Source organism: Salvelinus fontinalis, chromosome 12 (assembly GCF_029448725.1).
Source record: "Salvelinus fontinalis isolate EN_2023a chromosome 12, ASM2944872v1, whole genome shotgun sequence".
Classification (NCBI taxonomy): Eukaryota; Metazoa; Chordata; class Actinopteri; order Salmoniformes; family Salmonidae; genus Salvelinus; species Salvelinus fontinalis.
In genome coordinates, this window is record NC_074676.1 from 25372392 (window position 1) to 25395270 (window position 22879).

General features: G+C 41.6%; 1 protein-coding gene across 6 annotated transcripts in view; it reads right to left on the reverse strand.

Moving 5' to 3' along the window:
- The window catches only part of LOC129867056 (talin-2-like), a 141146-nt gene that overhangs the window by 85110 nt on the left and 33157 nt on the right, over nucleotides 1-22879 (reverse strand). The window contains exon 3 of one of the 6 annotated variants that reach the window (XM_055940194.1): nucleotides 22315-22457. The exons of the other annotated variants lie outside the window; for them this stretch is intronic. The gene's annotated coding sequence lies outside the window, so the exon portion shown is untranslated. The remainder of the gene's footprint in view (nucleotides 1-22314; nucleotides 22458-22879) is intronic. 6 annotated transcript variants of the gene reach the window in all.

The following is a 22879-nucleotide window of genomic DNA, read 5'->3' on the forward strand; positions in this document are numbered from 1 at the left end:
AAGAACCTCCATTTATACTTAAATTGAGCCAAAAATCTTTATTCCTAAGTCAAGAGGATAAATACATTAAATTAAGCTAATATAAAACACAGTAGAGGGTTTTGTAAGTACCGAGTAAAACAAAGTGTAAATCCTCTACAATCATTATGTAAGTGGTTCTAAAATGATACTTGCTCCACTTAAGACTACTTTCAAAAAGGAGCACAGCTTATTCTTTTACATTTCTCCAACTATAGTGCCTTCAGAAAGTATTCATACCCCGTTACTTATTCCACATTTTGTTGAGTTACATACTAAATTCGTAATGGATACAATACATTGTTTTCTCTCACCCATCTACATGTTATACCCCAAAATGAAAAACTGAAAACATGTTTTTAGATATTTTAGCAAATTTATAGAAATGTATCAAAAACATAAACGTAGTGTCGGTCCCATGTTTCATGAGCTGAAATAACAGATCCCAGAAATGTTCCATACCTACAAAAAGCTTATTTCTCTCAAATATTGTGCACAAATGTGTTTACATCCCCATTGATGAGCAATTCTCCTTTGCCAAGATAATCAATCCATCCACCTGACAGGTGTGAAATATCAAGAAGCTGATTAAACAGCATGATCATTACACAGGTGCACCGTGTGCTGAGGACAATAAAAGACCACTCTAAAATGTGCAGTTTTGTCACACAACACAATGCCACAGATGTCTCAAGTTGAGGGAGCATGCAATAGGCACGTTGACTGCAGGAATGTCCACCAGAGCTGTTGCCAGAGAATTGAACGGTAATTTCTCTACCATAAGCCACCTCAAACATATTTTCAGAGAATTTGGCAGTACGTCCAACAGTCCAACCGCAGACCACGTGTATGACGTTGTGTGGGCAAGAGGTTTGCTGATGTCAATGTTGTGAACAGAGATCCCCATGGTGGTGCGGTTAAGGTATGGGCAGGCATAAGCTATGGACAATGAATACAATTGTAGTTTATCGATGACAATTTGAATGCACAGAGATACCGTGAAAATATGCTGAGGCCCATTGTCATGCCATTCATCCGAGGGCACGACAAAACCAATCCCCCTCAGGAGACTGAAAAGATTTGGCATGGGTCCTCAGATCCTCAAAAGGTTTTACAGCTGCACCTTCGAGAACATCCTGATGGGTTGCATCACTGCCTGGTATGGCAACTGTTCGGCCTCCGACTGCAAGGCACTACAGAGTGTCATGACGCTGGCCTGGGGGTAGGTTTATGACAGTCATAAATACCTCTCCTCCCTTTTTTCCTCTCTCTACCCTACTGATGTGACTATTGAAAATCCCTTGGTTAACATAAAGATTCTGGGAACATCAGAAGGTGGGGGGAAATGAACCATATTTTGGTAATCCAACCAGTTGAACATATGCGTTGGTACTTAATGAATATTATGTCAGTTCGGTTGTCATCTGAGACATTCTCATCAATGATAGGATGACATAAACGGTACAGTGGAAAGTCTACACATTATAGTTATCAGATTCACATGGAATTGTTGTGCAATTTAAATGTTTGAATATGAAATTATTTGTGAGGGGATGAAATGTGATTTTAGCTTCTAAAATGTGAGAATTGGGTTTTCATGAGTGAATTAGGCCCGACTCAGTGGCCCGCCCACGTGAAGATACATTGGTTATAAACGAATGAAACACGCCCTCCTCTCCCTTCCTATATAAAGCCTTGACGACAATATAACTTCCTGTTCCGGGTACATTAGGATGACGATCCGATGTCAGAAGGGTTCAGATAATAACTACAGAACGAAGCCAACCTCAGCGTGAGCTGTGGTTGCGAATGGTATGAACGTTGAACTCTTATTCACTACAGAAGTGATACCTCCTAGCCGTTGAGTTAGCAACAGCAGCTGCAAACGTGGGCTAGGAAAGAACAGACAGAGTATCCCGTCTACCACACAACGACGTTACTACAACGTATCCAATTTACCACCAGGTAAATTGTGTACCATCTTCCGAGGTGGTACCACCTTCCGAGGACAGGAAGATCTCTGTTGGCCAACACGACCAGCATCTACGATCAACCTACCGAAGCACAGCTCAGAGTAAACATTTCTTGCATTTTCCTTTCCTAAATGGGCGATAATTTAGAATGCATAAGATTCTGTATTTACGATAGAGTAGCTGCCTACTGCCCGATAGAGACATCGCTTCTTCCTTTGTTCTTCAGGTCTTCCCACTCTTTCACTCAAACCCAACCCACTTTTCTTTGTGTAACCAGCTGTCATATGTGTTCTGTCCGCTAGAGACGTTTTCCTTTATGACATAATTTGTAATCAAGGTATGATTCATTCTGTGTATATGTAATTCTGTGTGATTAGTTAGGTATTTAGTAAATACATAATTAAACCCAATTTTGTATTGCTGATTCAAATTGTTAGCCAGGGTTCGTGAAGATAACCAAAAATTTACAACTTTCAGATGAGACTGAAATAAGGTGACGATTAATATTGACTGCTATTGATGTAAAATATTACTAGGTCTTTAAGACTTTATTTCGGAAGATAACTGCTCTATAGATATTATTTTGTGGTGCCCCGACTTTCTAGTTAATTACATTTACATGATTAGCTCAATCAGGTAATATTAATTACAGAGAAAGGATTTTATAGATTAGCATGTGATATCACTTAATCCGGCATAGCCAAAGACACGAGAAGAAGGTAGTGCGTACGGCCCATTACATCACCGGGGCCAAGCGTCCTGCCATCCAGGACCTCTGTAGCAGGCGGTGTCAGAGGAAGGCCCTAAAAATTGTCAAAGACTCCAGCCACCCTAGTCATAGACTGTTCTCTCTGCTACCGCACGGCAAATGCTACCGGAGCGCCAAGTCTAGGTCCAAGAGGCTTCTAAACAGGTAGAAAGAGGAGGAAGGGAAGCGCTACTAAGGTACACAATAGTACATTTTGGTAGACAGAATGTGCTCTCTGGTAAAAGGGAGTCCCTGACAAAGGCCATGCAGCCATAACGCGTCAGAATTTAAAAACGTTTTTTCCATTGAACATGCCATACAAATAAAGGCATTTTAATTAATTATATGAAGAGTGCCTTGGTCCTACTTTCTTTTTGAGGATTCTACCCCCAAGCCATGAGACTCCTGAACAGCTAATCAAATGGCTACCCAGACTATTTGCATTGCCCACTCCCCCCCCCCCCCCCTTCTACGCTGCTGCTACTCTCTGTTATTATCTATGCATAGTCACTTTAATAACTCTACCTACATATACATATTACCTCAATACCGCTGCCCCCGCACATTGACTCTGTACCAGTACCCCCTGCTATTGTTATTTACTGCTGCTCTTTAATTATTTGTTATTCTTATCTCTTACTTTTCTTTAGTATTTTCTTAAAACTGCATTGTTGGTTAAGGGCTTGTAAGTAAGCATTTCACTATTTGGCTCATGTGACAAATACAATTTGATTTGATTTAATGTACGGCCCCATGTCACAAGGATCTGTACACAATTTCTGGAAGCTGAAAAAGTCCCAGTTCTTCAAAGGCCTGCATACTCACCAGACATGTCACCCAATGACATGTTTGGGATGCTCTGGATCGACATGTACAGCAGCGTGTTCCAGTTCCCATCAATATCCAGCAACTTCGCACGCCATTGAAAGAGTGGGACAACTTTCCACAGGCCACAATCAACAGCCTGATCAACTCTATGTGAAGGACATGTGTCGTGCTGCATGGTCACATCAGATACTCACTGGCTTTCTGATCCAGAACCCTAACTTTAAAAAAAAATATGTATCTGTGACCAACACATGTATATCTGCATTCCCAGTCATGTGAAATCCATAGATTACGGCCTAATTAAATTTAAATTGACTAATGTCCTTATATGAACTGAAACTTAGTAAAATCTTTGAAATTGTTGCATGTTGGTTTATATTTTTATTCAGCTTAGAAATCTCATTTATTCACACCTCTGAGTCAATACATGTTATTATCAACTTTGGCAATGATTACAGCTGTGAATCTTTCTGGGTAAGTCTTTAAGAGCTTTACAAATCTGGACTGTACAATATTTGCACATTATTATTTTTTGAAGTCTTCAAGCCGGTTGTTGATCATAGCTTGACAAGCCATTTTTAAGTCTTGCCATATATTTTCAGGCTGATTTAAGTCAAAACTGTAACTAGGCCACATTCAATATCATCATAGTAAGCAACTCCAGTGTACAGTATATTTGGCCTTGTGTTTTAGGTTATTGTCCTGCTGAAAGGTGAATTTGTCTCCCCGTGTCTGTTGGAAACAGAACCAGGTATTAATCTAGGATTTAGCCTGTGCTTCCGTTTCTTTTTATCCTAAAAAACTCCCTTGACTGGTGACAAGCATACCCATAACATGATACAGCCACCACCATGCTTGAAAATATGAAGAGTGGTACTCAGTGATGAGTTATGTTGGATTTGCCCCAAACATAATGCTTTGTATTGAGGACATATTTAATTTCTTTGCCACATTCTTTGCAGTTTTACTTTAGTGCCTTATTGCAAACAGGATGCATGTTTTGGAATATGTTTTATTCTGTACAGGCTTTCTTCTTTCACTGTCATTTAGATTAGTCTTGTGGAGTAACCACAATGTTGTTGATCTATCCTCAATTTTCTCCTATCACAGCCATTAAACTCTAACAATTTTTAAAGGCACCATTGGCTTCATGGTTTCTCTGGTAACTGAGTTATGACAGACACCTGTTTCTTTGTAGTGACCATCCAAAGTGTAATTAATAACTTCACCATGCTCAAAGGGATATTCAACGTCTACCAATAGGTGCCCTTCTTCGCGAGGCATTGGAAAACCTCCCTGGTCAACATACAATCATTGGATAACAAAATAGACAAACTACGATCATGAATATCCAACCAACGGGACATTAAAAACCATAATATCTTAAGTTTCACAGAGTCGTGGCTGAATAATGACATGGATAAAATACAGCTGGCGGGTTTTATGCTGCATCGGCAAGATAGAACAGCTGCCTCCGGAAAGACAAGGGGTGGCGGTCTGTGTATATTTGTAAACAACAGCTGGTGCACGAAATCTAATATTAAGGAAGTCTCGAGGTGTTGATTGCCTGAGGTAGAGTATCTCATGAAACTGTAGACCACACTATTTACCAAGAGAGTTGTCAATATTTCTCGTAGCTGTCTATTTACCACCACAAACCGATGCTAGCACTAAGTCTGCACTCAATGAGCTCTATAAGGCCATAAGCAAACAGGAAAACGCTCATCCAGAGGCGGCACTCCTAGTTGCCGAAGACTTTTTGCAGGGGAACTTAAATCCGTTTTTACCTCATTTCTACCAGCATGTTAAATGTGCAACCAGAGGGGGAAAAAATAAAAATAACTCTAGACCAACTTTACTCCACACACAGAGACACGTATAAAGCTCTCCCTCACACTCCATTTGGCAAATGTGACCATAATTCTATCCTCGTGATTCCTGCTTACAAACAAAAACTAAAGCAGGAAGCACCACTGACTCGGTCAATAAAGAAGTGGACACATGATACAGATGCTAAGCTACAGGACTGTTTTGCTAGCACAGAATGGAATGTGTTACAGGATTCTTCCAATGGCATTGAGGAGTACACCACATCTTTCACTGTTTTCATCAATAAGTGCGTTGATGACGCCGTCCCCACAGTGACCATACGTACATACCCCAACCAGAAGCCATGGCTTACAGTCAACATCCGTACTGAGCGATTATGTGACTTGTTAAGCACATTTTCACTCCTGAACTTATTTAGGCTTGCCATAACAAAGGGGTTGAATAGTTATTGACTCAAGACATTTCAGCTTTACATTTTTTATGAATTTGTTAACATTTAAATTAAACATAATTCCAATCCAATATTATAGGTCATTGTCTATAGGCCAGTGACACAAAATCTAAATTAAATACATTTTAAATTCAGGCTGTAACAACAACATTTGGAAAAAGTCAAGGGGTGTGAATCCTGTCTGAAGGCACTGTAATTGCAGAACATTCAAAGAAAGTATAATATACTATGTAATGTTAAAATAATTCTAGAGGGAATAGATCAGGCACTTACAGGATACAGTATACTATAATAAAGCCTTGCTGGGCTCACTGTTAGACATGAAGAACAAGCATGTGACTTGGCCAAGGTAGAAGGAGCTACTAGAGGAGAAGAGACTAGAGCAGAGCTCCACCCAACAGCTGCAGTAAGTCAGTCACTGGACTGTACGCCAAGGATGGTGGATAATTTAAGATGTGCCACTCAGGTCATCCCAAAAAAATGCTCAGTTCTGGTCTTCTTAACGAGGTTGCTCTCCAAAAGGCACCAACGCATTAGCAGCTGGGTCTGGTTTGCTTACTTCATTGACTGTATATGACCCAGAGAAAGGGTGACGCTTCTTCAGTCTCTGTGTACAACCACACAGGGTCGTCATGGCCCCCAAGACTGACTGGATTCCCTGGCTCCACCCATCAAGACTGTGGGAGGGTATGTTTGGATTCCTCTCTTCAAGCCTGAGTGGTCCCTCTGGTCATAAGAGGGTAGAGAAATATGTTTTCAGAGCCCCTTAACTGGCTGATCCGATAACAGCATTAAAGTACAACATCGATTTTTCGTGATATAACATCTGGGATCTTGGATCTTGGTTTATGTGTAAGTTAGTGATCTGACATAGTGAGTATGAGTGAGAGTCAGGAGTTCAGCTTGCCTCTGCCACGCTATCTCGCCTTGCAACTCAGCCCACTTAGCGCAGCATGGGGTCATAGTTTGTGTGTGACTGTGAGACTAACACATTTCAACCCATTCAAAAGCTGACAACACCGGTATACAGTACATACAGTGGGGAGAACAAGTATTTGATACACTGCCGATTTTGCAGGTTTTCCTACTTACAAAGCATGTAGAGGTCTGTAATTTTTTATCATAGGTACACTTCAATTGTGAGAGACGGAATCGAAAACAAAAATCCAGAAAATCACATTGTATGATTTTTAAGTAATTAATTTGCATTTTATTGCATGACATAAGTATTTGATACATCAGAAAAGCAGAACTTAATATTTGGTACAGAAACCTTTGTTTGCAATTACAGAGATCATACGTTTCCTTTTAGATTCCGTCTCTCACAGTTGAAGTGTACCTATGCTTTGTAAGTAGGAAAACCTGCAAAAATCGGCAGTGTATCAAATACTTCTTCTCCCCACAGTATGTAGCAGGTGAATAATACCATTGGTGAGCCGGATGATAAAGGATGTGGATGGATAGGTGTCTGACAGCATTAGTCAGAGGCAGTGGTACAGTAGGACTGACACAGATCATCCCCCCCTCATCTAGGGCTGGGTGGTAATCCATATTTTACTATCGAACAGTATTGATGCATGGACCAGTTTGGATATTTACCTTACCTTACATAACAGTATTTCAATGTTTTTTGTTTGTTAAATATAATATACATCAAAAAACAGTTATGAAACTTGATTATGGCAATCATCTGTTCTTACCGCCAGTAAGATACTGCTAACAGTTGAGTACTGCTCATTTGCCTATGCTGCAGCGCTGGCGCTGAAGGTGCGCACATGAAAGTAAGCATGCATGGCGCAGATACAGTGCTGTACAGTATCTGAGCGCTGTTGGCTAGAGCGCACGTATAGTCTACACAATGAGATTATTATGGACAAAAGAGCAAAAGTATTTGTTAAAACGGCAAACAAGTATTGATTCCCTTCAAACATTTAAAAATGATATGCTCTTTCACCTAGCAAGTTATGCATTTACAGTATCCATTTTTTGCTTTCCTATTGTACTAGCGATTGCTGGTTTGACTCAGAAAATGTATTAAACTCTTTTGTATCAATAAAAATGAAAAAAGGAAAGTATTGATGATCATGTCACCAGAATAAGATCCATGATATTTGTTGGAAAGGAGTATCAGGCTCATCACTTTGCACTTTCACCACCCTGAAGTTCGTCATCATTTATTTAATCTGTAGTCTAATAAACTGCATGATTTCCGGACGAGTTGTAGTGGGAGTACCACACAACATTACATCACGTGACACCAATTTTATTTCGATATGATGGTTATTATATCAATATTTGCACATAAAATCTTTCCATCACGATATGATATTTTGTACATATCACCCAGCTCTGCCCTCATCCTCAGGCCCTTGTCAGGATGATGTCCGCCAGTCAGGGAAAGCGCTGCTGTCTGCGAACACCACTGGGTTGGAGCAGCCCAGATATACAGTATTTGTAGGGCTATATTTACCGAAGTAACAAAAAGCTTAGAGAAAATGTGAGAATTTTGAGAAATTCAAGATCAAAACAGCTATTTTATGTTCCAGGCTATTTACGTCATTGTTTCCATCTTCTCGAAAGCAAAAGAGGACTCAAGTAACCAAATGACGTTGCTCTTTTCTCTGCTCCTGCAGTGAATCTGACTGGTGCGTGCTACACTAACTACAGTATGACACAGGTTGTAATTGGAGTAATATGCGCTATTATTAAAAGAGGAAGAGGATAGCCGGAGAGAGGAGCATCATGAAATGTGACTGTAATTAAGGAGAGATCATTGCTATGGCGGGCTTACATAAACAAAACATCTGAGTCTAACATTTCTCTTTCTGAAAAGAAAGCAGCTCTAGAGCAAACATGCTTTTCCTCTGGGCTGATTCAAGTGGGCGTATGAAATCATTGCGCTGCTGCTTCCAAAGGCTAACAGACCGTTGGGATACTCCCTCTTCCAGTCTCTCACACACAGTAAAACCAGTACAGACACCATACACACTAGAGGTCGACCGATTAATCGGAACGGCCGATTAATTAGGGCCGGTTTCAAGTTTTCATAACAATCGGAAATCGGTATTTTTTTACACCTTTATTTAACTAGGCAAGTCAGTTAAGAACACATTCTTATTTTCAATGATGGCCTAGGAATGGTGGGTTAACCGCCTTGTTCAGGGGCAGAATGATAGAGTTTTACCTTGTCAGCTCGGGGATTCAATCTTGCAACCTTCCGGTTAACTTGTCCAACGCTCTAACCACCTGCTTCTCATTGCACTCCACGAGGAGCCTGCTTGTTACACAAATGCAGTAAGAAGCCAAGGTAAGTTGCTAGTTAGCATTAAACTTCTCTTATAAAAAAGAATCAATCAATCATAATCACTAGTTATAACTACACATGGTTGATGATATTACTAGTTTATCTAGCACGTCCTGCGTTGCATATAATCGATGCAGTGCGCATTCGCGAAAAAGGACTGTTGTTGCTCCAACGTGTACCTAACCATAAACATCAATGCCTTTCTTAAAATCAATATACAGAAGTATATATTTTTAAACCTGCATATTTAGCTAAAAGAAATCCAGGTTAGCATGCAATATTAACCAGCTGAAATTGTGTCACTTCTCTTGCGTTCATTGCACGCAGAGTCAGGGTATATGCAACAGTTTGGGCCGCCTGGCTCGTTGCGAACTAATTTGCCAGAATTTTACGTAATAATGACATAACATTGAAGGATGTGCAATGTAACAGGAATATTTAGACTTATGGATGCCACCCTTTAGATAAAATACGGAACAGTTCCGTATTTCACTGAAAGAATAAATGTTTTGTTTGAGATTATAGTTTCCGGATTCGAACATATTAATGACCTAAGGCTCGTATTTCTTTGTGTTATTATATTATAATTAAGTCTATGATTTGATAGAGCAGTCTGACTGAGCGATGGTAGGCACCAGCAGGCTCGTAAGCATTCATTCAAACAGCAATTACGTGCGTTTTGCCAGCAGCTCTTCGCAATGCTTCAAGCATTACGCTGTTTATGACTTCAAGCCTATCAACTCCCAAGATTAGGCTGGTGTAACTGATGTGAAATTGCTAGCTAATTAGCGTGGTGCGCGTTAATAGCGTTTCAAACGTCACTCGCTCTGAGACTTGGAGAAGTTGTTCCCCTCACTCTGCATGGGTAACGCTGCTTCGAGGGTGGCTGTTGTCGATGTGTTCCTGGTTCGAGCCCAGGTAGGAGCGAGGAGAGGGACGGAAGCTATACTGTTACACTGGCAATACTAAAGTGCTTATAAGAACATCCAATAGTCAAAGGTATGTGAAATAAAAATGATATAGAGAGAAATAGTCCTATAATTCCTATATTAACTACAACCTATAACTTCTTACCTGTGAATATTGAAGACTCACGTTAAAAGGAACCACCAGCTTTCATATGTTCTCATGTTCTGAGCAAGGAACTTAAACGTTAGCTTTCTTACATGGCACATATTGCACTTTTACTTTCTTCTCCAACACTTTGTTTTTGCATTATTTAAACCAAATTGAACATGTTTCATTATTTATTTGAGGCTAAATTGATGTTATTGATGTATTATATTAAGTTAAAATAAGTGTCCATTCATTATTGTTGTAATTGTCATTATAACAAATAAATTAAATTAAATATTTATATTTTATATCGGCCGATTAATCGGTATCGGCTTTTTTTGGTCCTCCAATAATCGGTATCGATATCGGCGTTGAAAAAAAAAACTCTAATACAAACTCAATGTGCCTACAGAGCTTTCCCCTGCCCTCAGGGCACTTATACCTAACAAAAACACATACTGTACAGTACAGGATATTAGTGATTTACAAACAACAAAGCTTAGAGAAAATTATTCAGGGAATATTATACCAACTACTACAGTATGAATTGATAGTTTGACTGACTTACTAGTTGTTCATTGTTAAACATATGAGGAATCATCATTAATACGGCATTAAATATATTAGATTAATCAGTGGGAGAGATGTACTTCCTCCTGCCTTTGGATCAGGAGACTGGGAGCATCAGAACATTAGTATTTAGCAACATGCTCAGAGCATTGCCTCCCAGTCATATAAATCCTGGCCAATGTGTAATGTCCTGCAAATCAGGTAAAAGCAATCTCAGGTCCAGCCTCTCCTCTCCTCAGCTCACAGCCATCCTTTCTCTCTCGGTCTCATCCGTCAGAAGGCCAGAGGAGGCAGGTCCCGGACTACCTGCTGTCTGCTACCAGCAGCATACTGATTGTATTATCAAGAGCACTGGAACGGAACTTATAAACAGTGGCTGCGTCCCAATGTGTGATGGATAAGGATACTTTCTAAGAGTGATAGCTAGATATCCTTACAAGAGGCAAAATAAATATCTACATCACAATTACACTATGCGCGATATCAGCCCTGAGCATATCGGACTGCTTCTTTTCTCCAATCACTAGATTCCTCCTGCAAGCTCTGGACCATTACACCGGATCTTCGCAGCTAGCTAGCTGCTACCGAGTGGCTACTGTGGCTACCGCCCTTGTCCAGAAGCATGCACCAGTTAGTCTCGAGCTAGGCCCATCTCCCGGCTAGCAAACGGAGTACACCAACTACAATACCTCTCTTGCCAATTTGGCCTGGACCCTTTGTCGACACGGAGCCCCGCCGATCCATCACGACTGGTCTGCTGATCTGCTTACGTAATTCAGCCGATGTGCTCTCACCCGGCCTCTGCGTTGCGGATGTGGTGAAGATCCATCTGCTAGCCCCGGCCCGCTAGCTATCTCCCGCTCGCCTAGCGTAGTAATCGACTACCGAACGGCTCCCTGTTCCATCTATTGCTGCTCATTGGACCCTATGATCACTCGGCTACACAGCTGGACCGTTCATTAACACGGACCTTCATTTTGTTTATCTGTCGACCCCAGCCCTCGAACTCACTCCCTGTATGTAGCTAACTGTCCCTCTGCCCATTTATCGACATTAGCCGTTGCTGTTGTCTTAGCTGTTTATTCGTTGTTGTCTCACCCGTTGTTGTCTTAGCTCTCCCAAACAACACCTGTGATTGCTTTATGACACTCTCTAATTTCTATATGCCTTGTATACTGTTAACCTGTTAGTGAATAGGGGGCGCTATTTTCACTTTGGGAAAAAATCGTGCCCAAATTAAACAGCCTCGTACTCTGTTCTAGATCATACAATATGCATATTATTATTACTATTGGATAGAAAACATTCTGAAGTTTCTAAAACTGTTTGAATTAAATCTGTGAGTAAAACAGAACTCATTTGGCAGCAAACTTCCAAACAGGAAGTGAAAATTCAGAAAATGGGGCTCTGTGTCAGGGCCTGCCTATTCAACTGGCTTATATTTATGGATCTGTATGCACTTCATACGCCTTCCACTAGATGTCAACAGGCAGTAGAATGTTGAATGGGGTGTCTAGCTTGATGTGAGACCGAATGAGAGCTTTTGGAGTGACAGGTCCGCTCTTTTGGCAGTATTCAACTGCGCACCAGGGAACCTCACATTGTCTTCTGAAATGCGTTAGGTATACACGACGAAATGCTCCGGCTCTGATTTTATTGGATACATATGAGAAAAACATAATAAAGTAGGATTTTCAACCGAGTTTGACCAGTTTATTCAACGTTTATTGGGACTTTTGGAATTTTTCGTTCCATGCGCAAAGATTTCTTGGACATGTGCACTCCACATGGCTAGCCAAAGTTGCTAATTCGACAGAAGAAATGGACATTCTAAAACAAAACAACGATTTATCCTGGAACTAGGATTCCTTGCACAACATTCTGATGGAAGATCATCAAAAGTAAGAGAATATTTATGATGTTATTTTGTATTTTTGTGGTTTGTGTTAGCACACAACAATTCTCCGCCTTGTTGGAGCCATCTCACAATATTGCATGCTGTACGTTGTACTAAAGTTTTTTTTATTTTTTAAATTTAACACAGCGGTTGCATTAAGAACCAGTGTATATTTCATTTGCTGTACAACATGTATTTTTTAGTAAAGTTTATGATGAGTTTTTTGGTTAGATTACGTGACTGTCCAAAATTTCTCCGGACAATTTGGTGCATCATGGCTACGTATTCACAATGTAAAACCACGATTTGTACCTCTAAATATGCACATTTTCGATCAAAACATAAAATGTATTGTATAACATGATGTTATAAGACTGTCATCTGATGAAGTTGTTCAAGGTTAGTGATTAATTTTATCTCTATTCGTGGGTTTTGTGAAAGCTATGTTGGCGGTGAATAAATGGTGTTGTGTGTTTGGCTATTGTGGTGAGCTAATATAAATATATATTGTGTTTTCGCTGTAAAACATTTAAAAAATCGGACATGTTGGCTGGATTCACAAGATGTTTATCTTTCATTTGCTGTATTGGACTTGTTAATGTGTGGAAGTTAAATATTTCTAAGAAATATTTTTGAATTTCGCGCGCTGCGAAGGGATGCGGAATGTTGTGGGTGTTCCGCTAGCAGAACCCCGGGGCGAGAAAGGTTAAGAGCAGCTACCATTGTTACATTTTACTGCGGAGCCCCTAGTCCTGCTCAACATGTTTCAGATAGCCCCCTTGTCCCACCCCCCACACATGCGGAAAACTAGCGCCTCCAGAGATGCAACCACTCTCATTGTCACTCAATGTATAGGTTTACCCCCACTGTACTCACACCCTACCATACCCTTGTATGTACACTATGCCCTGAATCTATTCTACCACGGCCAGAAATCTGCTCCTTTTATTCTCTGTTCCCAAAGCACTATGCGACCAGTTCTTATAGCCTTTAGCCGTACCCTCATCCTACTCCTCCTCTGGTGACATAGAGGTTAACCCAGGCCCTGTGTGTCCCCAGGCGCTCTCATTTGCTGACTTCTGCAACCGTAAAAGCCTTGGGTTCATGAATGTTAACATTAGAAGCCTCCTCCCTAAGATTGCTTTATTCACTGCTTTAGCATACTCCGCCAACACTGATGTCCTAGCCGTGTCTGAATCCTGGCTTAGAAAGGCCACCAAAAATTCAGAAATTTCCTTCCCCAATTACCACATTTTCCGTCAAGACATAACTGCTAAAGGGGCCGAATGGCAATCTACTGTAGAGATAGCCTGAAGAGTTCTGTCATACTATCCAGGTCTATGCCCAAACAGTTTGAGCTTCTACTTTTAAAGATCCATCTCTCCAGAAATAAGTCCCTGTTGGCGCTTGTTATAGACCCCCCTCTGCTCCCAGCTGTGCCTTGTACACCATATGTGAATTGATTGCCCCCCATCTATCGTCAGAGTTCGTACTGCTACGTGACCTAAATTGGGATATGCTTAACACCCCAGCCGACCTACAAACTAAGCTAGCTGCCCTCAATCTCACACAAATTATCAAATAACCTACCAGGTACAACCCCAAATCCTTAAACATGGGCACCCTCATCCTGATCAGCTTGCCCTCTAAATACACCTCTGCTGTTTTCAACCAGGATCTCAGCGATGATTGCCTCATTGCCTGCATCCGTTATGGGTCCGCGGTCAAACGACCACCCCTCATTACTGTCAAACGCTCCCTAAAACACTTCCGAGAGCAGGCCTTTCGAATCGACCTGACCCGTGTATCCTGGAAGAATATTGACCACATACCGTCAGGAGAGGACGCCTGGTTGTTCTTTAAAAGTGCTTTCCTCACCATCTTAAATAAGCATGCCCCTTTCAAAAAATGTAGAACTAAAAACAGATATAGCCCTTGGTTCACTCCAGACTTGACTGCCCTTGACCAGCACAAAAACCCCATGTGGCGTACTGCACTAGCATCGAATAGTCCCCGTGATATGCAACTTTTCAGGGAAGTCAGGAACCAATACACACAGTCAGTTAGGAAAGCAAAGGCTAGCCATTTCAAACAGAAATTTGCATCCTGCAGCACTTATTCCAGAAAGTTCTGGGACACTGTAAAGTCCATGGAGAATAAGAGCACCTCCTCCCAGCTGCCCACTGCACTGAGACTAGGAAACACTGTCACCACTGATAAATCCATGATAATCGAGAATTTCAATAAGCATTTCTCTACGGCCTGCCATGCTTTCCACCTGGCTACCCCAAACCCGACCTACAGCTCTGCACCCTTCACAGCAACTGGCCATGTTCTGTTATAATCTCCACCCGGCACAGCCAGAAGAAGACTGGTCACCCCTCATAGCCTAGTTCCTCTCTAGGTTTCTTCCTAGGTTCTGGCCTTCCTAGGGAGTTTTTCCTAGCCACCGTGCTTCTACACCTGCATTGTTTGCTGTTTGGGGTTTTAGGCTAGGTTTCTGTACAGCACTTTGAGATATCAGCTGATGTAAGAAGGGCAATATAAATAAATTTGATTTGATTTACAAATTAGCCTCCAACACCCTACTCGGCAAATTGGATGCAGTCTATCACAGTGCCATCCGTTTTGTCACCAAAGCCCCATATATTACCCAGCACTGCGACCTGTATGGCTGGTCCTCGCTACATATTCATCGCCAAACCCACTGGCTCCAGGTCATCTAGAAGTCTTTGCTAGGTATAGCTCTGCCTTATCTCAGCTCACTGGTCACCATAGCAATACCCACCCGTAGCACGCGCTCCAGCAGGTATATTTCACTGGTCACCCCCAAAGCCAACAACTCCTTTGGCTGCCTTTCTTTCCAGTTCTCTGCTGCCAATGACTCGAACGAATTGCAAAAATCACTGAAGTTGGAGACTTATCTCCCTCACTAACTTTAAGCGTCAGCTGTCAGAGCAGCTTACCGATCGCTGCAGCTATACACAGCCCATCCAACCAACTACCAACCTCATCCCCATATGTTTTAATTTTTCTGCTCTTTTGCACACCAGTATTTCTACTTGCACATCCTCATCTGCACATACAGTGGGGAGAACAAGTATTTGATACACTGCCGATTTTGCAGGTTTTCCTACTTACAAAGCATGTAGAGGTCTGTCATTTTTATCATAGGTACACTTCAACTGTGAGAGACAGAATCTAAAACAAAAATCCAGAAAATCACATTGTATGATTTTTAAGTAATTAATTTGCATTTTATTGCATGACATAAGTATTTGATCAGCTACCAACCAGTAAGAATTCCGGCTCTCACAGACCTGTTACTTTTTCTTTAAAAAGCCCTCCTGTTCTCCACTCATTACCTGTATTAACTGCACCTGTTTGAACTTGTGAATCGGCAGTGTCTCAAATACTTGTTCTCCCCACTGTATATCACTCCATTGTAAATTGCTAAATTGTAATTACTTCGCCACTATTGGCTTATTTGTTGCCTTACCTCCTTACTTAATTTGCACACACTGTATACAGAGTTTTTCTATTGTGCTATTGACTGTACGTTTGTTTATCCCATGTGTAACTCTGTCATTGTTTTTGTCCCACTGCTTTGCTTTATCTTGGCCAGGCCGCAGTTGTAAATGAGAACTTGTTCTCAACTGGCTTACCTGGTTAAATAAAGGTGAAAAAAAAATACTGTTGTGGAATATCATTTTCCTTTCTTATCTACTTGCCTGTTTTTGACTAAATGTATTTGGATATAGGTTGTATATTGTATTTGGAACACTCAAAGACAATGTCCTTGTGAATGTTTTATTAATCATAAAAACCATCATACAAACCTTCTTAGTCTCTGAAGGCAGAAGTTCAGGGGGAGGGCATGTAGTTGGCCCATTGTTTCCACATCACGGACTTTGCAATGCCCCCCTTTTCCTGGACTTATAAGGATGGACAGCAGGAGCAGGCTGGGCCACTTCAGTTACCACAGGTTCAGAGCTGCCACTGCCTGCAAGGTCATCCTTATAAAAATATTCACTGCTGTGCTTTTAACATTTGAACCAAAGTCTGCTTTCAAATGTCAGATAAACAATGTCACTATAAAAGAGCTATTTTCATTGTAAAAGCACTAAAATGAGCACTTAACTGTGTACGTTCAGTATGAGCCAACTTACTATAAAACAATAGAGGAAAGCAGAGGCAGGAAAATAGATTGAGAAGGATGACTGATCCAGTTTCACAAAGTGTGCCTGAAAAATTAAAAACACCCATCGTTTTACTGCTTCAGTGAGGGTGCTTGGTGTAGGAGTGCATTATAAAACTGTCAAGTTTATACATTGTATTAACCTGAGACCTTCTGTTATTTCTATACTTTGAACAAACTGAAGAAGTGAAAAGGTAACAGTAACAACCACTGCTTTGAGAGGATCCCTGTTCATTTGGTGTTCAGCTGGTATGACCTGTCCTTTTATCTAGACACTACTACTGCTGGTACATCCATTCAAGCCTTGCTACAGACGGTTACTGCTGTGGAGTAATTATCTTCTCACAGGACTCACTTGGTCTGAAAACAAAGTAAAACTTTCTTACACATAGTTGGAGGCTAGGTAACCAAACAAAACAAGACAGCCAGCCAGCAGATAAAGTACTCAGGCAAGACTCCTTTCCACACACGCAATTAGGAAGACAGCTATTTACTGTATGTTCCCTCTCCAAATGATTAATTATTGGTCAACAAACACACAGTATCTCTACGCCACTTCTAGCAGCTTTGCTTTCTGCTCAGCAGCACGGTCTGAAAGCAAAGGAGAATCAAATGTTTAAATTGTCTGGGAAAGGCGTAAACAAACAGCTTCTCCTGCTACAAAATATTATCCACTTCAGAAAGTTCTCCTAAAGGGTACCGTGTGCTGGAGGCCTGCTGACAAAATGGAAGCCGTTTCTGAAGATAGCTACGCAAAGACACACTTGGCTGATTTATTTTTCTCCAATAGTCCATATACAATCCCTTGAGAGGACACACAAAATATCAAAAGACATGTATTCCCATTCCTACCATGACAGCTCGGTATTGCTAATACTCTCATTTGAAATAAGAACTAGTTTTATGTAACGTGAATATTTCGTATTCAGTGAAAACTAGCACCAACCATGTTCATCAACATCTGACTTCACACTTGTTTTAGCAAAACATCAAGAACACAATATGGCAGCAACTGAGTGAAAAGGAAGAGCTGTAAGGGACATAGCCTTCTCCCAATTATTGAGCATTTCACCTCTCTTTCTTATCATTAGTCTCAGATGGGGTCTGGGTGTGTCACAGGCGGACATCTGAGAACCATTAACTCCACTGCCAGCATCCACGCGTTCCCTCTGATTCAAGCCCACCAACCAGAGCACCAATGACCTGTGCTGGCCACATTTCCAAACCTACTTTATGAAAAGAACAGAGAAACTCCCTAAAAATATCAGCCTCCACAATGTAGCAGAGAGGAAAGGTAATCTACTTGATTGTGTTGACTCCTTGGCATACAGCTCCGTCACAGAATTGGATACTGTTGTGAACTGCAATTCACACATTTTGAGAGTCATCTAGTCATCAGATCAGAACTCCCTTTTAAGCACTTTTCCCCTCAACTGCATTTATGCCCTGCGACCAGACCCTAGGCCTAGCCCTGTTTCTGATTAAGGAAAACAAACATCCAGCAGAAATCCACCTCAAACATCTGATCACCATGATTAGACTCCCACAGTCATTGTGCAACACCTGCTTTAGATCTGAATGGTCATCTGAGGAGAGCTAACGTCTGGTGGTTATGTGGATGTACATGGGTCTGTAGGTTCACTACAGACAGTGCTATAGGGAAATAGGGGAGAGGACAATGAGCCCCTCCAGGACAGGGTTGGTGGCTGGATTGATGGACCCACTAAGGCGGTGCAAGAGTATCGAGCTACAGGATTAGTTTCAAGTTTTATTAGTCGTATGTAGAGGATACACATGGTATACACCATCAAAATAAATGCTTACGAGGCTCCTTCTCGACAATGCAACAACAATAAAAAATTCAAGATAAGAATATGAAAATAAAGTAAAAATGGCTCAGTAGAATATACAGTGCCAGTCAAAAGTTTGGACACTGACTCATTCAAGGGTTGGTTTTTATTTTTTACAATTTTCTACATTGTAGAATAATAGTGAAGACATCAACACTATGAAATAACACATATGGAATCATGTGCTAACCAAAAAAAGTGTTAAATATAAAATATATTTTGATTTGTTTGAGATATTTCAAAGGAGCCACCCTTTGCCTTGATGACAGCTTTGCACACTCTTGGCATTCTCTCAAACAGCTTGACCTGGAATGCTTTTCCAACAGTCTTGAAAGAGTTATGTTGAGCACTTGTTGGCTGCTTGGCATCTTCCGTGGATCTGTTGGAGCGGTAGGAACATTTCGGTGGGTCCAGTGTCCCTGGCATACTGGCATTGATATGGGCCATGACCAGCCTCTCAAAGCACTTCATTATGACAGGGGTGAGTGCAATGGGGAGATAGTCATTTGGGCATGTCATCTTGGTTTTCTTGGGCACTGGGAGGATGAAGAAAGTGGGGACTACAGCTTGGGACAGGGACAGGTTGAAGATGTCTGAGAAGACGCCCGCCAGCTGGTCAGCGAACACTCTGAAGACGTGGCCAGGGATGCCATCTGGGCCTGGGCTTAGTGATTATTCACTCAAGGGTTTTCCTCATGTTAGCCTCGGAGAGCGAAAACACCTGGTCATCCAGAACAGTGAGAGCCTTCCTGAACGGTTCTGTATTTTCTGCCTTAAAGCGAGCATAAAATGTGTTAAGTTCCTTGGAGGGAGGCTACGGTGGGAACCACACAGCTTGATTTGCCTTTGTAGTCAGTGATAGCCTGTGGTCCTTACCACATGTGTCGCGAGTCTGAGTTGTCAAATATCGATTAAAGTTTGAGTTTGCATTGTCTTCTTGCGCCCCTAATGGATTTGCGGCGCTCTTACCTGCTTGCCAGAGCCACCAAGTCATCAAGGTTCATTCTGCTGACACTGAATGCTGCAGTATGGGCTCTTATCATGGTACGAATTTCATTCTGGGTTTTTGGTTGGGGTATGTCCGAATTGTTATTGTGGGTACAACATCATCAACACATTTCGTAATGAAACCTGTGATATTCCTGTGATATTCCTCAATGTTTGATGGATGAGTCTTGGTGGGATGAATCTTTGAACCTTTTCCAATCAATATTCTCAAAACAGTCCTGCAGCATTGAGTCTGGCTCCTCTGTCCAGCGATTAGGGATTCGAGCACATGAAGGATGCTGCCACGCTTAGTTAAGGACTCGCAGGCACACTATTTCATGCTTCACTTCTGAAGGTTGCCATAGCAACAACATTTTGGGGCAATTCCCAGGTCAGGTGGCTTCTTTCAGCACCGTGCAGTGAGAAAACCCTTAAAGGCCTTTGCTGTGCAGTCAGACATTCACTCACAGCACAGGCCCAAGCAAAGACTAACAAAAGCCACTTAATATAATTCTTGACATGAGTCAATGGTCAGTGTTTCCTCTATATGCAAATCACTGCAGTTTTTCAAAAAACATATAGAGCGTGTACAAAACATTAAGAACACGTACTCTTTCCATAACATAGACGGACCAGGTAAATCCAGGTGAAAGCTATGATCCCTTATTAATGTCCCTTGTTTAATCCACTTGAAACAGTGTAGATGAAGGGGAGGACACAGGTTAAAAAACATTTGTAAGGCTTGAGACAATTGAGACATGGATTATGTACTGTATGTGTGCTATTCAGAAGGTGAATGCGTAAGATAAAAGATTTAAGTGCCTTTGAACGAGGTTGGTAGTAGGTGCCAGGCACACCGGTTTGTGTAAAGAACCTCAACATTGCTGGGTTTTTCAGCTCAACTAGGGCTGGGTGGTATACTGTATTTTTTAACAATATACCGGTATTGATGCACGGACTGGTTTGTTTTTTTACTTTACCTTCTATAACGGTATTTGAATGTTTGGTTTGTTAAATGTGATACGCCTTGTGTAACGTCCATTTTTATAGTTTACTTCGCCCCCTGTCATTCAAGGAGCGCATTTGTTGTTCCTTGACCACGAGACACTTGCGTTCAGTCTGCATGGTCAATGCACCACAGGCAACAATGTCAATGACAACGAGGCTGTTTTCACTTTGCTTCTTAATATAAATCCACTAGCTTTCTATAATTACAATATTAGTTTGTGTTTCTTACATCTGCAAACATCTAGTTTGTCTTTTCTTAGCAAGTTTGCCCTAAATCGTGTAAGCCGCTAATGCTGATTGCTAGTTAGCTGGCTAGTCAGAACAAACATAATTAGCTATGCAGCCTGATAACACCAGTGGTGTAGACCTAAAATCATTATGTTTGTGCAACAGTATCTTCTAAATCAAAGAGGAATACACGAAGCATGAATATGTTAGCATGAACTAGGTAAGATGAAAACATTAAAATGTAGCCAAAGATTATAGGATCCCCTAGAAAACACTTATCAACACTTCGGTTTCTACCCTAACTCCTCTCTGGCATTTTCCTTTGTTGTCATGTCAAACAACACCGTATTCAAAGTGCCCACTATTATATTCTAACTATATAATTAGAATAATCATTCTATTTCCATGATTCCAACAGTTCACCCAAATCGCAATTGCAACATTTGGAGAAAAAAAACTATGTAGTACTAAAAACAACATAAGATAGAAAAAAACACTGAAAAAATATTTATAAATAAGAAGAACACGAGAAATAAGCAAGCTATATACAGGGTCAGTTCCAATACCATATTTGCAATGTGCAGGGTTACTGGAGTGATAGAGGTAAGGTATAGACGTATAGGGGTAAGGTGACTAGGCATCAACATATGATAAACAGAGTAGCAGCAACATACTGTATATGATGACTGTATGTGAGTGTGTATGCGTGTGTGTAGAGTCAGTATAAATATGTGCATGTTATGTGTGAGTAAATGAAGCGAGTGTGAGTGTGTGTGTGTGTGTGTGTGTGTGTGTGTGTGTGTGTGTGTGTGTGTGTGTGTGTGTGTGTGTGTGTGTGTGTGTGTGTGTGTGTGTGTGTGTGTGTGTGTAGAGTCCTGCGAGTGTGCATAGAGACAGTGTATCCATTTTGTTAGCTATTTAGCAGTCTTATGGCTTGGGGATAGAAGCTGTTGAGGAGCCTGTTGGTGTCAGACTTGATGCACCGGTATCGCTTGCCATGCAGAAGCAGAGAGAACAGTCTATGGCCTGGGTGGCTGGAGTCTAATGATTTTCGGGCCTTTCTTTTACACCGCCTGATATAGAAGTCCTGGATGGCAGAGAGCTAGGCCCCAGTGATGTACTGGGCTGTCCGCAACACCCTCTGTAGGGCCATGTGATCGAGGGCGGTGCTGTTGCCAAGATGCTGTCAATGGTGAAGCTGTCAAAGGTTTTGAGGATTTGAGGACCCATGCCAAACCTTTTCAACCTCCTGAGGGGGGAAGAGGCGCTGTCGCTCCTTATTTACGACTGTGCGTGGAACCTTTTAAGTCATGCGTGACCACACAGTTGTGGGTGAACAGGGAGTACAGGAGGGGACTAAGCACCCACCTCTGTGGGACCCCCGTGTTGAGGATCAGCGTGGCGGAGGCGATGTTGCCTACCCTCATCACCTAGGGTCGGCCCGTCAGGAAGTCCAGGATCCAGTTGCAGAGGGAAGTGTTCAGTCCCAGGGTCCTAAGTTTGGTGACGAGCTTGGGAGGGGACAATGGTGTTCAATACTGAGCTGTAAATGAACAGCAACTAAGGTATTCATCTTATCTAGGTGGGTGAGGGCAATTAAGTGCAATTGAGGTTGCATCGTCTATAGATCTATTGGGGCGGTATGCAAATTGTAGTGGGTCTCGGGTATTAAGGATGATGGAGTTGATGTGTGCCATAACCATCATTTCAAAGCACTTCATGATTATAGATGTGAGTGCAACAGGGCTATAGTCTTTTTGGCATGAAGCCTCAGTTCTTGGGAACAGGGATGATGGTGGTCAGCTTTAGGGATGTGGGGAATACAGACTAGAACAAGGAGAGATCGAAAATGACCGTGAATATGCCTGCCAGCTGTTCTGCTCACGCTCTGAGAACGTGCCCTGGAATACCGTGCTAGTGTTGACCTGATTAA